Source organism: Lutra lutra, chromosome 8 (genome assembly GCF_902655055.1).
Source record: "Lutra lutra chromosome 8, mLutLut1.2, whole genome shotgun sequence".
NCBI classification, from domain to species: domain Eukaryota; kingdom Metazoa; phylum Chordata; class Mammalia; order Carnivora; family Mustelidae; genus Lutra; species Lutra lutra.
This window is the reverse complement of record NC_062285.1, coordinates 88,245,563-88,254,663: the sequence shown is the minus strand read 5'-3', so window position 1 is coordinate 88,254,663 and position 9,101 is coordinate 88,245,563.

Here is a 9,101-nt window from a genome sequence, read left to right as displayed (position 1 = left end):
ACTGGCTGGGGCCTGGACACAGATTCTGCCTATGGGATTTAGGCAGTAGTGATGGAGAACTTTCTACACCCCAGCCCCGACTTTCCCCCACCCGCATCCACCCCGGCTTCGGCCCTCAGGTACCTGGGCACCAAACTTCCAAGCCTCTGGATTCCTCTGGAGCTTTTTTGCCCTCCACCCTAAGGCTCTGCATCCCGCGTACTGCATAGACAAGGTTCATAGGATCTGTGGGCCCCGTCCTAGAGACACCTGGTTGCTGCATCTCCAGCGACACTTCCTGGTTTGTCTCCCACTCCACCCCGTTACTTCTCATCAAGACGACTGAAAAGCCGTCCTAACTAGTTTTCTCCTTACCACTTCCTTTCCTCTAATCGGTTTTAATCACAAATTCCACGTTAATTTCCCACAGCATGGCTTGACTCATTGTGTCCTTCCAATCAAAACCTTCTAACCGGGGTGCCTGGGTGGCTCAGTGGGTTAAAGCCTCTGCCTTTGGCTCAGGTCATGGTCTCAGAGTCCTGGGATCGAGCCCCGCATTGGGCTCTCTGCTCAGCGGGGAGCCTGCTTCCTCCTCTCTCTGCCTGCCTCTCTGCCTACTTGTGATCTCTGTCTGTCAAATAAATAAATAAAATCTTAAAAAAAAAAAAAAACCAAAAAGCCTTCTAACCAATTTCATTGCCGTTTGTTGAGTGCCTGTTTCCTGACAAATATTTTGCAAGTATCATCTTTACTCCTCACACCACTGAACATTACATATTATATAGCCTTTTTACAAAGGAGGAACCTGATACTCAGAAAATAAGTGAATGACTGATTAAGTGACTTTCCTAAGATCAAAAACCAACGTGCGGCTTGGCCAGGATTTGAATCCTGAAGGTGGTGTCAGTGTCCATGTCCGTACCCACACTTTATGGGGCTCCTGGGTGGCTCCTTCAGTTGAGCGTGCACTCAGTTTCAGCTCAGGTCGTGATCTCATTGCTGGTGAGATTAAGCCCTGCAGGAAGGCTGCCAGCTGAGTGCAGAGTCGGCTTGAAGATTCTCTCCCTCTGCCCCTCCCCCACTTGTACCCATGCTCTTTCTCTCTCTAATAAATAAGTAAATCTTAAAAATAGTATCCATGGGGTGCCTGGGTGGCTCAGTGGGTTGAGCCGCTGCCTTCGGCTCAGGTCATGATCTCAGGGTCCTGGGATCGAGTCCCGCATCAGGCTCTCTGCTCAGCGGGGAGCCTGCTTCCCTCTCTCTCTCTCTCTCTCTCTCTGCCTGCCTCTCCATCTACTTGTGATCTCTCTGTCAAATAAATAAATAAATAAAAATAGTATCCATAACACTTTTATCGCTCCCTGTCACCTGACATCTTAGAGATCTACAGATGTCCTGCGTGTGGCACTATTTGTCACATATCCTCTGTATGTTCCTGTCCCTGTGCCACAAAGCCGTCTCCCCCAAGACCTCCCCCTCTGTGGCAAGCCTTGGTATTTGACTTCTCTGAAAGTCCAAAGTTTGTTGTGTCTCTGGAAACTCTGTGAGGGCCTTCTGTCTGAACTCACCTATTATTTTGTTTATTCAAATGTTTCTGCTTGCATGAGGATTTTATATGCATGTTTCACTGGGGAATGGTTAACCTAATTGATAGCTTCCTTTGTGCAGCCTTCCCATCTTAACCAACCCTGAGGGACTTCTGCTGTGCCTGCTTCTTGACAGAGGCGACCTTGAACCTGAGCCAGATAGTTGGAATCAATAATGGTGATCTGATGACTTCAGTTTTGTGGTAACAGATATTAACTTTATTAACTATGTATAAAAAAGATTTACTTTTGACTAATGTTGATTGCTATAAAATAAATGGCTATTTAATGATTTTATATCTTCTTGACTCTAAAATGACAACGATTATGCATCACTGTTATTTTACATGCCCAAGAAAATAAATGCTACCTAGTAAGCTATGACATCTAATTGATTTGAAGTCATCCAGAGACATTAAAATGTGAAATACCCTGCAGCTTGCAATTCATAAGAAATTGCACGTTACTTTATAAGAGTTCCTGAGTCTTTCTCCCTCACAGTTATGTCCCCTTTATTACAAACTGCTCTATTAAAGGGCAAAGATCTATTTTTCTTTAGCTTTACCCCCACCCGAGGGTTACTCAATAACTGTACAATGATTAACAAAACTATTCCTTTCTTAAAAAGATTTTATTTACCTATTTTAGAGAGTGAGCATGGGAGCAGGGAGAGGGCCAGAGGGAGAGAATCTCAAGCAGACTTGCACTGAGCTCAGAACCTGACATGGGGCTCCATCTCAGGAGCTTGAGATCATGACCGGTGCTGAAACTCAGAGTAGGACGCTCAACCAGCTGAGCCACCAGCTGCCCCAAAACTATTCTCAATATTAGATCAAATCATCTATTTTAGTTACTAAAGTAGTTACAGTGAGGGGTGCCTGGGTGGCTCAGTCTTTAAGCTTCTGCCTTCAGGTCAGGTCATGATCCCGGGGTCCTGGGATCGAGCCCCACATCGGGCTCTCTGTTCAATGGGGAGCCTGCTTCTCCCTGTCCCACTCTCTCTGCTTGTGTTTCCTCTCTTGCTGTCTCTTGCTGTCAAAGAAATAAATAAAATCTTTAAAAAAATGAAGTAGTTACAGTGAAATGGGGCCTATTACTCAACATGGTCAAGTAGCAGAAGCATTTGGGAATCAGAAGACATAGCGACAGATGATCTGGATTCCAGTTTGATCTGTCCTACTAGTGTGATTAGTGTCTTCTCTGCAAATTCCTGAACCTTTGCAGGCCTCAGTTCCTACATCTGCAATGTTGGGGCAGTAATGCCCCCTCATAGTGCCGTTGGCAGGATCGAAATTGCTCAGGCACTTAAAACCACTGTGTGCGCTGTTAAGGTTGGGACTTGCCCATCCCCCAGGTCAAGTTGGTTCTACTACCAAGAATGAACCCAGCTGCTTCAAGAACATCCATGGATGCATCATTTTAAAGCACAGATTATTAGGAGTTTTCCTTTATCTGAGACTTCGATATGTTGCAAGATACTCCCCTTTGCAATTTATTACGTATAAAGTTGAATAATGTTGTCTGTGTGTGTACTGCAGGCAAAAGGTACTGTATGTATTGTTTATGCAGTGGTTTTGAGGGCAAAATATTATGACGAAGTAGAATTTGGTAGGAAAGGGATAATGATAACTTACACTCCTTGAGGGCTGGATATGACCAGTAAGCATCATGAGTGCTCTATTTGGTTCATCTTCTTTAACCTTGACTGTAACCCTGGGAGGAAGGTGCTAGTACTTCCCCACTGTTGTAGATTAGGAAATTGGGGCACAGACAGGCTAGGTAATCTACCTAAGGGCAGGCAGCTAGTAACAATGAGGGTAGAGGTCAAACACAGGTACTGAAGGGCCAGAGCCATGGTGCTCTTAAAGATTCTCTATGGGTGCCTGGGTGGCTCAGTCATTAAGAGTCTGCCTTCAGCTCAGGTCATGATCCCAGAGTCCTGGGATAGAGTCCTACATCAGGCTCTCTGCTCTGCAGGAAGCCTGCTTCTCCCTCTCCCACTCCCCTTGCTTGTGTTCCCTCTCTCACTGTCTCTCTCTCTCTCTCTCTGTTAAATAAATAAATAAGATCTAAAAAAAAAAAAAAAAAGCTTCTCTAAGCATCAAGGGCAGTCGAGCAGGAAATTTGACCCCCAACTTCCAAATCATCAAGTGCTGAAGAGGGCAGGGAAGAAGGCACTGGGGGATTTGACCCTTAATCAAAGCAATGGCTGCAGCTGCTTGTTGTTTCCCTGGAAATGAGACCCAGGAAGACAGATGAGTTCAAGAGATTGGGGGTGGATGTGGAGGCTGAGATCTACTGCAGAAGAACCCACTGAAAATATGGAGCTTGATGGGAGGCACACTCAGAAACAGAGTTTACCGAGGCCGAGAGTGAAGTAATGCAGGCAGTAATATTTACATGTAAGACAGGACAAAGCAGAGCTCTGTTGACCAAAGTTGTATGCATGTTAAAGTGCCTACTCACCATTTACAAGGAGAAGAGAGCAAGACCAAGGGCTTTGGGAAGAGAGGCTGGGGAAGGAGTGTGGTTAGGAGAGAGAATTCAGTTCTTCAGGAAAGAGGAAGATTTGGAGGAAAGCCACTTGAAATGGTAGGTTGTTTTGTTTTTTTCCTGATACATATGATAATTGCCTCTTCTGTCTTTGCAGGAAATGCTCATTAAGCCAATCTACTTTCCCAGGTCAGTGGGTCACATGGGAAGTCAAAAGTTGAGCCTGGCCTTAATTAAAAAGAGATGAGGTGCAGTGACTTTGAATGACATTTGATTGCCCTTGAGTTTTATTTTTATTCTTCCTCTGAATTGAAGCCTAAAAGCATGCTCTACACTGAGGCTGTGCAATACACAAACTTTGCCCCCAAACTGAACAGAATAATGGAAACTCGTTCCATTGTTGCACATTATTGCAATCAGGCATGATTTTCCTTTTGCTTTTGGCCCCCCCCCCACCCCTTTCAGAATGGGCTTTAATTTATTGTTTTAAAAACTACTTCCACATTAAAAAATTAGCATTTTACTTAAATGTCCATGATTGCTATGCTAACAATAACACTAATAATATCATTGCAATCAGTGAAGACAACTCCAAGCATCTTTGTCACCTTTACTATATGGCAATTATAACTTTGTTTCTTCTGAGAAAAAGCCTCTCTGAAAAGGAGGTAAACAAGGTTCTGAGCCTTAAAAGCTGAGGCTGAGAATTAGGCTCAGCACTCTGGTGTCTTGGGGAGAGATGTAGGTTGGAGAGATAGATATGAAAGTCATCAGCGTCTTGCACTGCTCATGGGCACCTTGGAAGTGATGAAATGGCCCAGGTAGCACAGGTAGAATAAGAAAAGAGAGCCTAGACAGGACACTGAGGAATGCCAACATTCAAGGGGACAAGAGTGGGGGGACAACTGCACTAAGGAGAATGAGAACAAGTCATGACATAAAGAGGGGAAATCCATGGAGCCACTGAGCCAAGAAGCCAAGAGAAGTGTATGTCTCAAGAAGGAGTAATGGATAGTGTCAGATGCTGCTCAGGAGTGAATCAAGTATGAAAGGGACTGGGAAGCATCCATTGGGTGTAGCAACAAGAATGCCTCTGATCTTGGTGCCTGGGTGGCATAGTCGGTTAAATCTTGGACTTGTGATTTCAGTTCATGTCATGATCTCAGGGTCATGGGATCGAGCCATGGGTTGGGCTTCACACTCAGTGAGGAGTCTTCCTGTCCCTCCCCCTCTTCTTTTCCCCTGCTTGCTCTCTCTCTCTCTCTCTCGCTCGCTCTCAAATAGATCAATCAATCAATCAATCAGTCCTGGGGGGGGGGGGGAAGAATGCCTCTGATCTTGGCAGGAACAGTTAAGATGTAGGCTGAGAATTGCAGAAATCAGACTGAGTGATCCAAGGAGGGTGTGGGTGGTAAAGAAGTGGATGCCACAGTTTGGTTATTAAAGAGAGGAGGGAAATACACAGCAGCTGAACGAGGAGGGAAGGTCTGGATCCATTTTTTCTGAGGTGGTTGACTGCCTATTTCTGAGAAGTTAAAAACAGATGTGAATCAGACCATTCTGGGGAGGCTGGATGTATCCTCCATCATACACACAGGGACGGAGGAAAAGATGAGTGGAGGTGTCTATTGCATATGTCAGGTTGCAGGCAGGAAGTTGTGGGACCTCATGTCAGGAGGTGTTTCTTTTCTCTGTGAGTAGGTTAGAAGGATGATGATGGCACAGGTACGGGACAGAGCAGGCACTGTTCTTTCCCTATAGGCAAGGCATCGGCGAGTCAAACAACAGTTGGTAATAGGGCATCAGAACACAGTTGTATGCACTACTAAGAAGGCTAGCATGTAAGGAGCCGGTAATGGGGATCTATCCCACTGAGATTTTTACCTAAGATGGCCAAATAATCAGTGTTCCTGCCTCACATTAGCGGAGAGTGTCATCTGGAGTGACTGAGATGCTTCTGAGGGCAAGCCCAAGAGTCTGAGGCTTGGAGAGGAGGGAATTCCCTCCTCGTTGCTTTCTTCCCCCATCTGCGCGTAGATTGGGTAGATTGCGTACCCAGTCAGCCTTTCTCATGCAGGACTACTGACCAGGTGTTGTGCAAATGTTCCAACCTCAAGGAGGGAGGTGGGGGGAATGCCTCTTTGGATAGTTTTTCCTCTGCCTCCTCTTAGAACATAGCATAAAATCAGTACCACATGCATTTATTCACCAGGGAATTGAGTCCTTGCAGTATCGCTTCCAGATTACAAAACAAAAGGTCATTTCCTCTGATTTTCAACACTTCTTAAGGTCCAGTTTGTATAGTCTTATATTCATTTGGCACATGCTTATTTAATGCCTATTATGGTCTCTGGTAGGCTCTATAGTGGAGCACTGAGCAAGACAGACAAAAACCCTTGCTTTTTTGGAGTTGACATTTCAATGTGGGAGACAGGCAGTAAATAAATGCATCAATAAATATATAATAGGGCAGGGGGTGTGTGTTGAAGCAGATATGGATAAGGTGGTGACATCTGAACAGAGACCGGAAGAAATGAGGGCATAATTGAGAAGATAGCTAGGGAGAAGTTTTTAAACCAGTGAGAAGAACACATGCAAAGGTCCTGTCATAGGAAAGTAGCTGGTATGCTGAAGCAAGCTAGGAAGGGAGTGTGGCTGGAGGTGATTGAGAAGGGAAGAGGTAGTAAAGTTGCAAGAATGTCTTCTAGAGCCAAGCTGCCCAGGTTCAAGCCCCAGTTCTACCATATACAAGTTAGGTGACCTCAAGCAAGTTATTTGTCCTTTCTGTGCCTCAATGTTCTCATCTGTAAAATGATGATAATGGTAACACCTACCTCATAGGCTTGTTACAAGGATAAATAATTAGAAAGCCCTTAGCACAGTGCCTGACGGATAGTAAGTGCTCCATAATGAATCTTAAACCAAGAAAGAAGAAAAATGACTTGAGATGACGTGATGGTTTATTTCATGTGGTAACCTGATGGAGTCATGGGAATACGCAGATGTTTGCCTCAACATTATTCTGTGTGTGTCTATAAGGGTGTTCCTGGAGGAGATCGAGATTTGAATCGGTAGCCCAGTAAACCAGATTGCCCTCCCCTATGTGGGTGGGCCTCATCCAATCTAGTAAAGTCCTGAATAGAACAAAATGAGGGGTAAGGGAGAATTTGAGATCTTGCCTGATTTTGAGCTGGAACACTGGTCTTTTCCACTGAGATTGGAGCTTACACCGCTGGCTCTCCTGGGTCTCCAGCTTGCAGACAGCAGAACGTGGGACTTCTCAGCCTCCATAACCATGTGTGCCAATTCCTTATGATAAATCTCTATATATGCAATATATAAAATTAGATATGCTAAGATTATATATAAATATAAATTTAAATAAATAATTAGATATATTTAAATAAAGACATAAATTTATATAAGAACCCTGCCTGATATAGATGAGGTGCTGAGCAGATCATATAGGACTTTACAGGCCACTCATGTTCATTGTAAGGACTTCAGGTTTATTCTGAGGAGGATGGGAAGCCAGTGGAGGTAGGAGCAGGGGCGGAAACAGGGAGGCCAGCTAGCAGGCCCTTGATGTAATTAGTGTAGGGAGATGTTGATGGCTCAGGCAGGGGTTGGGGCTTCAGGGATGGTGAGATATGGTTGGGTTCTAGGTGAACTTGAAGGGACAGCTAATAGGATTCTGCTGGTGTGATGGGGTGTCAGGCATTGAGGATGACTTGAAGGTGTTTGGCCCCCAGCAATTGGGAAAATGAGGAACCTTAAAAATACAGTTATGTAGGGAGCACCTGGGTGGCTCCGTTGGTTAAGTGTCCAACTCTTGATCTCAGCTCAGGACTTGATCTCAGGGTCATGGGTTCAAGCCCTGCATTGGGCTTTGTGCTGGGCATGGAGCCTACTTAAAAAGGGGGAAAAAATGTAGGACAGCAGCAGTTACTATCTTTATGGCCCTTTCTCAGGAGTGAGGCTGCAGAGGAGGGGCAGACTTTGTCTGTCCTGCCTACTTCTTTGCTTCTCGGTTGTAATTGCTCAAATAAGGACAAACAGATCCTCCCCCAAACAACCACTAATTTTCTGCTATAGCACAAAGTTCACACTTAAAAATGGACATGGTTTTTGTTCCCTGAAGGAGGTGGTGTGCACAGACCATCTCAGCTCATGCCACTGACAACCCATTCTGCCAGTATTCCCAGTTCTTTGGTTCCTGGGAGATTCAGTTTCCCAAATCTTGCCATTTCTCCCCAGGAACTCAGCTTCCCATTCACTAAACTATGTGGTGTTTGAGCGGTTTTCCCCAATGTTATAGCCTGCACCAAGGGGGACAATCGAGTCTTTGTTGTAACGCGCGCACACACACACACACACACACACACACACACACACACACACACACACACACACACACCCCCTATAGCCTGCCCTCCCAACAAGTTTGCAGTATTTGAAGGGAGTGTTTTCAGCTTCTACCATTCCCAGTAATGGTGTCTAAATATTTTATGGCCCATTTTCAGCCAGGAGTTCAGTTCTTCTGCACACCAGCTAGCTGGGATAGCAAGGAGCACATGGTCCTGCCAGGTCAGTCCTGAGGTAATGACAAAGGCGGCTTATCTTCTCCCATCATGCACCTCCGGTCTCCTGAGGTGACTCACGAATGCTTCTGTGTCACGAGCAGTCTCAGCCCCGGCCCCGCAGGGACTTTGTCTATGCTAATGTTTTGGAGCCCTGCCCCAGCTCTTCTCCTCACCCGGTGTCAAGCTCTTAGAGCCTGGAGAGCCTACTGCCCAGCAACTACCGGCAGCAGAAGGAGACCACAAGTAAACATGCCAGGAAAGTGAGGACCCAGCAGTTAATCAAAACTCTCTGTGGTTTGGTACTGGAAATAGAACGAGGACCTTGCCTGTGATGCTTCTCCCCCATCATGGAATTCCATGCTCGGAAGACTTGGTCAGGAATTATGATCCCTGGTCAGAGACTGAAAGAGGCTTAAGAGATACAGCAATCAAATGTGTTGCATGGTCCTTCTTTGGACCC